At 41.9% G+C, this 7,576-nt stretch overlaps 1 pseudogene; it reads left to right on the top strand.

Moving 5' to 3' along the window:
* The first annotated feature begins 5,126 nt into the window (after positions 1-5,126).
* LOC128772830 (ferritin light chain-like) lies at positions 5,127-5,850 on the top strand (annotated as a pseudogene).
* Positions 5,851-7,576: the final 1,726 nt, after the last annotated feature.

Here is a 7,576-nt window from a genome sequence, read left to right as displayed (position 1 = left end):
CAAAGTACCTGCATCTCTCATGGTAGCAAGCGATACAAACGACACAAGCAATACAGCACACATTTCTCCCATGAGGAATGGGCTCCCTTTATGAACCTTCTCATGGATTAAGCTTTTTTAAGGGTTTTTTTTTATTTCCTTCTTAAAAAGGGATAAAAACTTTTAAATTCAGACTTCATTGTCTTCAAAGTGAATTTTTGCTCTATATTGGAGCCTACAAAGTAATTAAAAAAAATTAAAGTTTGCAAGACCCAGAAACATTCTTTGCAAGTTAAAAATAGAGTAATCAACCTTATTCACAATTAAGTTCATGATACAGAGATAGGGATCAATAATATGAAAAATATAGCATAGTTATTGACTGCCTTTATTTTTTTGTTTTAGTTTTTGTTATGAAAGTAATATATATTCTTCTATATTCACAATACAGAAAAAGTTGGGAGGGGAAGAAGATCAAAAAGGCTAATGAAAGAATAACAAGATGGCAGAGTAGGAGGACCCTACGTTTGTCTCCTCCCATGAACACAAATAGATAGCTATCAAATCGTCCTAAATACCCTAGAAATAGACCTGAAGACTGACAGAACTCCACAGATAAAGGGAGAGAAAATGCCACGTTGAGGACGGTAGGAATTGTGGAGACATGTTTTAGGGAAGAAATGGATCATGGATGCTATGGAGGAGAGGGATCCGTGGTCATGGAGAAGGGGGAGGGGGGAGGGAGAAGATGGGGGAGTGTGTGAGGGAGGAGACGGGAGTGTGTGTGTGTGAGGGAGGAGACGGGTGTGTGTGTGTGTGTGTGTGTGTGTGTGTGTGTGTGTGTGAGGGAGGAGACGGGTGTGTGTGTGAGGGAGGAGACGGGTGTGTGTGTGTGTGTGTGTGTGTGTGTGTGTGAGGGAGGAGACGGGTGTGTGTGTGTGTGTGAGGGAGGAGACGGGTGTGTGTGTGTGTGTGTGAGGGAGGAGACGGGTGTGTGTGTGTGTGTGTGTGAGGGAGGAGACGGGTGTGTGTGTGTGTGTGTGTGAGGGAGGAGACGGGTGTGTGTGTGTGTGTGTGTGTGTGTGAGGGAGGAGACGGGTGTGTGTGTGTGTGTGTGTGTGTGAGGGAGGAGACGGGTGTGTGTGTGTGTGTGTGTGTGTGAGGGAGGAGACGGGTGTGTGTGTGTGTGTGTGTGTGTGAGGGAGGAGACGGGTGTGTGTGTGTGTGTGTGTGTGAGGGAGGAGACGGGTGTGTGTGTGTGTGTGTGTGAGGGAGGAGACGGGTGTGTGTGTGTGTGTGTGTGTGAGGGAGGAGACGGGTGTGTGTGTGTGTGTGTGTGTGTGAGGGAGGAGACGGGTGTGTGTGTGTGTGTGTGTGTGAGGGAGGAGACGGGTGTGTGTGTGTGTGTGTGTGTGTGAGGGAGGAGACGGGTGTGTGTGTGTGTGTGTGTGTGTGTGTGTGTGTGTGTGTGTGTGTGTGTGAGGGAGGAGATGGGGCGGGGTGTGGGTGTGAGGGAGGAGGCGGGGCGGGGTGTGAGGGATGAGGGGGGAAGAGAGGAACACATAAGGGGATGCGCAAGGAGAGTGATTCCTCAAAGCCACTGGCTTGGAAAACAAAAGGGGCTGAATTTGCTGAGTTCTTGCAACCAGCAAAGTTTAAAGCCTGAGTTTTAAAGGTCAGTGGGCTTGCTGGGATGGAGCCTGGAGGCCACTGCCTTGCTCCTGAAGAGAAAGCAGGCAAACAACCCTGGGGTAGACAGTATGGAGACAGTACTCAAAGAATGCCTGGGGCAGAAAGGGGAGATTATTAGCTCATCTCAGAGAGTATCCTTAGGAGGCAGTGTTCAGAGAACAAGGAAGCTGACAGTGCCATTTCCTACCCCCACCCCTCAGCATAAACACAGAGCCACCAACAGGAGGCAGCTCAGGGCAGATGCTAGCTGCCTGGCTTGCTTACACCAAGCCACACACCACTGTGCTCTTACAGGACTGCCCTTCTTGGTCAAGCTTGCCTCAGTCCCCGCATGGTGGGCACCTCCCTCAGAATACCAGCACAAATCCCTGCCCACACCATGTCTCCCAACCAGGGAGCTCTGAAGGACTTCGGTTCTGCTGGAGTTGGTGTCAGGTCTCATTTCACAAGCAGACCAGAGCACACCACATTCAGGGGAGGGACTAAACACTGCCCATAGCAGCCAAGGATAGAGCATCCAGGACACAACAGCAGAGCACATGCAGCACGTACCAGACACACTCCCTGAAGTGCCAGGCCCTGGACACTACATGACCTTTTTTTCATAAGGCCATTACATTCAGGAGCAGGAGACAAAACTGGGTTTTGTAACACACAGAAGAAGGCAGAGACTTAGACAAAATGTCAAGATGGAAGAATTCATGTCAGATAAAAGAACAAGGTAAGAGATCTAAGCAAAAAAGATCTAAGCGATAAAGAAATAATCTTAAAAACAGAAAGACAAAAGAAGTCCTTAACAAAGAAAAGCCCATAAGGCTAGCTGGAGATTTATCAACAGAAACTTGGCAAGCCAGGATGAAGTGGCATGATATATTCAAAGTGCTGAATGGGAAAAATCTGCAGTCAAGAACGCTCTATCCAGCAAAGCTATCATTCAGAATAGGAGAGATACAGTTTTCCAAACAAAAACTAAAGGAGTTCATTACCACTAAACCAGCCCTGCAAGAAATATTAAAGAGGACTCTGAGTGCAAAGGTGAGACCAAAAGTGACAAAGACAACAAAAGATCAGAGCAAATCTCTAGAAACAATGACAAAACAAATAGTAAAATGGCACTATAATACATATAACTACTCTGAATGCAAATGGCCTAAACACCAAAGACTTACGGTAGCAGAATGGAACAAAAAACATAACTCATCTATAAGAGATTCATTTTAGACCTAAAGACAGTAGATTGAAACTAAAGGGGTGGAGAAACATTTATCATGCAAATGAATGTCAAAAGAAGTATAAGTAGTAATACTTATATCGGACAAACTAGACTTTTGTTGTTTTTATCCTGCATTGGTATCAGGGTAGTACAGGCCTCATGGAATGATCTTGAATGTGTTCCCTCCAGTATGTTGTCAGATTTTGATAAAGATTGTGATTTTTTTTTTTTAAATGATAAAATTTGCCAATGAAACCATGTGGTCTTGGGCTTTTCTGTGCTGGGAGATTTTTGATTCCTAATTCAACTTTGTTACTGTTATTGGTCTAAGATTTCCTACTTCTTGAATTCAAGATCCATGATTCAATCTTGGTAACATTTTTAGTGATTATCTGATTTTTCCCCCTAAATTATCTGATCTGTTATGTAATTGTTTACAGTAATTTTTGTTTTGAAAAAAAAAACAAAACAAAAAACAAAACAGCCCTTACTTTCCATGTTTTGTTAGTGTTTGTTCTGGTCTCTATTATACTTATGTCTGATTTTCCTTTGTTATTTCCTTCCTCTGCTAAATTTTAGCTTCCTTCTTTTTCTAGTTCCTTGTAGTATAATGTTTATTTTGCAACTACAAGCATTTGTAGCATAAATTTCACTCTAACATGTGCTTTTCTATCCCACAGGTTTTGGAATACTGTTTTGTTTTTCTTCTGTTTTGATACATATTTTCATTTGCTATTTCTTATTTGGCCTATTGCCAGTGCAGTAGTGTGTTTAATATTTACATATTAAGTATTTAATATTTATATTGTAGATTTTCCAACTTCTATTGTTGATCTTTAGTTATGTACCATTGTAGCTGGAAAATATAAGTGGTATGATTTTAGTCTTCCTAAATTTGTAATATTTGTTACGTCTCCTTTTATGTGATTTAACTAGGCGATTTGTCTGTGTACCTGAAGAAAATGTGTGTATTCTATTTTTCTTAGATGGGATGTTTTATATACACACACACACACACATATACACACACACACACACACACACACATATATACACACACATATATATGTATATATGTCTTTTAGAGCCATATATTCTGAAGTATGCTTCAAGTAAAAAAATGTTCTTGTTAAAAGAAAATGACTTCGAGGGGCGCCTGGGTGGCTCAGTTGGTTAAGTGGTCGACTTCAGCTCAGGTCATGATCTCACAGTTTGTGGGCTTGAGGCCCACATCAGGCTCTGTGCTGACAGCTCGGAGCCTGGAGCCTGCTTCAGATTCTGTGCTTCCCTCTCTCTGTTCCTCCCCTGCTTGCACTCTCTCTCTCAAAAATAAAGATTAAAAACAAATATTCAATAACTTTGACAGTGATCATTTAAAATAAAGCATCAGAGACGAAGTTAGTGGGGAGACAGGTGAAATAGGTGAAGGGAATTGAGAATACACTCATGAGTAATGATGTATAGGATTGTTCAATCACTTGTACACCTGAAACTAATAACACTATATATTCATTATACTGGAATTAAAATAAAAAACTTAAAGAAGCGGGGCACCTGGGTGGCTCAGTCAATTGAGCATACGGCTTCAGCTCAGGTCATGATCTTGCGGTTCGTGAGTTCGAGCCCCAGGTCTGGCTTGTGCTGACAGCTCAGAGCCTGGAGCCTGTTTAGGATTCTGTGTCTCCTGCTCTCTCTGCTCCTCCCCCGTTCATGCTCGGTCTCCCTCTCTCAAAAATAAACAAACATTAAAAAACTTAGAAAGGCTAATGACAACTACTAACATTACTATGGTTGACCCTTGAACTTCCAGGGGCCAGGGGTGCCAACCCCTGTGCAGTTGAAAATCTACATTCAATAACTTCTGACTCCCCCAAAACTTAAATATTCATAGCCTACTGTTACCAGTAATAGTCAATTAACCCACATTTTTATGTTATATTGTTTTATTATATGCAGTATTCTTAAAGCAAGCTAAAGAAACGATGTGAAGAACATTATAAGAGAAAATACATTAACAGTATTGTTAAAAAAAAAATCCATGTGTAGGCAATATACCTTCTATATCTATTTCTTGCTTCAACAGCCTGTTTATGCAACAAACCCAGGGACACCCCTCCTTCTAGCCTCCAGCTACTCTTCTACTTCCTTTCTAGTCGCAACCCTAAGAACCATCTTCCAGCCATCCTCCACCTCTGCAACAATCCAGCACCACTTTTTGAGCTTAGCTTATTGCTAATCAATGATGAGCTCCCAAATTAGTTAGAATTATTCCACCTAAATGGAGGCCATCAACAACCTGGTCAACATGAATCTACAGGCCTCTTACACCTACCTTTCTGGGCTCTTATTTCAACTGCAATCATGCAGCTCTTAAGGGTATAGATCACTTCTTTTAGGACCTGCAGGGTATCAAGCATATCTAAGATGCAAAAATCAATGCTGTGGTCATACCCTCTTCCAAGATGTGCAGAGGCTATACCAAAACCAGTGGGGCAAACCACTGGACATCATGGAAGCTGCCATGGTCCTGGAGAAGAACCTGAACCAGGCTCTTTTGATTTGCATACTCTAGGTTCCCCTGCAGACCCCCACCTCTGTGACTTCCTGGAGAACCACTTCCTAGGTGAGGTGAAACTTGTCAAGAAGGTACCTGAATAACCTCCCCAGGATAGTTGGTCCCCCAAGTGGGGCTGAACAAATATCTCTTCTAACAGCACACCTTCAAGCACCCAGAAGCTCCAGGAGCTTCTGGAGCCCAAAAGCCATTGTGGGGCTCTCCCTGGCATCCCCCTGGTTCCAGGGCTTCTTTCAGTATCTGCCTGCAGCTGCTAGACAACTTTTTTTTAAAGAACTATCCTGGAGCCCCTTCCCAAAGGGAAACAATAAAGCTTTTTGGTTGGGGGCAGGGTTGGGGCAGATATAGGTGGACCTGCCCAGTTCAAACCTGTATTCAGGAGTGCATGTGATTAGTTTACTAGTCTTTTTTCAATAAATACTTTTATACAATTCACTGTGCTATATATCCAGGTCTAGAACCTTTTACTAAAAATTACAGCATAAGTATCACCCCATTTTGAGTATAACTTTATTATAACATTTACAGTGTTCTAGGTTCTGTGCTAAGAGTCACATAAGTGGTTAATTTGATCATCACAGCCACATTTTAAGGTAATCATAATTTTATAAATTAAGGTAATTGCCCTAATTCTAAAAGTAGGGAAATTATGACATCCTGCTAACGTTTTAAAAACATTTTGTAGAACTACTGCGCTTATTGAAATCTACTCCAAACCTTCTGAATCAAAATCTCAGAAAATAAATTCAGTCAGCACCCCAACTGATTTTTCTGCTCTACAAAAATGTGAGCACTGTTGCCCCTTTGTAATATAGCTTAATTTGCCTCATCTACCTATAACCAGTAACAGATTTATTTATATCCTTCATTTTCTCGGTCACTTATTTTGAATCATACTTAGGGGCATTAGAGCAAGGCTTATGCAGGATTAGCTTAGGGGGATTTTCTAAAGAAGGCCATGGGGGAGAAAATGAATTAGTTGACTGTTTCCACCTGAGGTACTTACAAGGTAGGGAAACAGTACTACATTCCTCCTAGTACAGTTTTTTTTTTAAGATTAATTTTGAGAGAGCACGCATAAGCTGAAAGAGAGAGAGAGAGAGAGAGAGAGAGAGAGAGAGAGAGAGAGGGAGTCAGAGTCGAGTTGGATGCTTACCAACTGACCATCCAGGCGCTCCTATAATGTCTTACCTCAGCTTCCAGAACAATTTCAAGTTTAGTTGGCTTCCACCTAAATGCTTTAATTTTTTCTAGTTGCTTCTGCTGCCTATTTTATTTTCATCTTGAGACTTCTCACCAGCCTTTTCACTCATGCCTGAATTTCTCAGGAGAGAAGTTATTTCTTTTAGAGATTTAGTAGTTCATGTTTCTGTCCAAGACATGTTCCTTCTGGAGGTCACCTACACCCACCTCATACCTCAATATTTGCTACACTGCCCACATATTGTAGAGGTAGAGTCTGTATACAAATGTCTGAAAGTGATTCTATTTTGTAATGCATATCATCTGAAAGGAGATGGCACACTTAGAACCTCTAACTTACTTTGGGTGCTAAACAGATCAAATTCAGACTAATGCCCACTAAATCTCATGATAAAACTGAGGTACTGATTTCAGCTCAATTTGGAGGCTATTGCTGATTTGATTTCTATACTAGAACACAGCAGTCTATTTCAGCTCCTTAGGATTTCCTTTTTCTTGTAGAGTTAGGCATGTAATTTCCAAGGGCATAGTCCAAGCCTTGTGATACAGTGTGTCAACACTGACAGTTAACTCAAAGGTAATGGAGTCATTCACTCAATTCTGTGCTACCTATCTTCTGAAATGCTCAACTGGGCCATATGGTTATTACCAAATATGTGCAGAATATGGCACTTGTGGTCACAAACTTTAGATCTCTCTCATCTTGATTCTTTTTTTAATGTTTATTTTTGAGAGAGAGAGAAAGAAAGAACAAGCAGGGGAGGCGCATAGAGAGAGAGAGTGGGGGAGACAATCTGAACAATACTCCAGGTTCCAAGCTGTCAGCTCAGAGCCCAAAGCAGGGCTTGGACCCACGAACCATATGACCCGAGCCAAAGTCAGATGCTTAAACAACTGAGCCATGCAGGTGCCCC

Source organism: Panthera pardus, unplaced genomic scaffold (assembly GCF_024362965.1).
Source record: "Panthera pardus isolate Hobbes unplaced genomic scaffold, ASM2436296v1 HiC_scaffold_24, whole genome shotgun sequence".
In the NCBI taxonomy this organism is placed as follows: Eukaryota; Metazoa; Chordata; class Mammalia; order Carnivora; family Felidae; genus Panthera; species Panthera pardus.
This window is presented reverse-complemented; position numbering and strand designations above follow the sequence as displayed.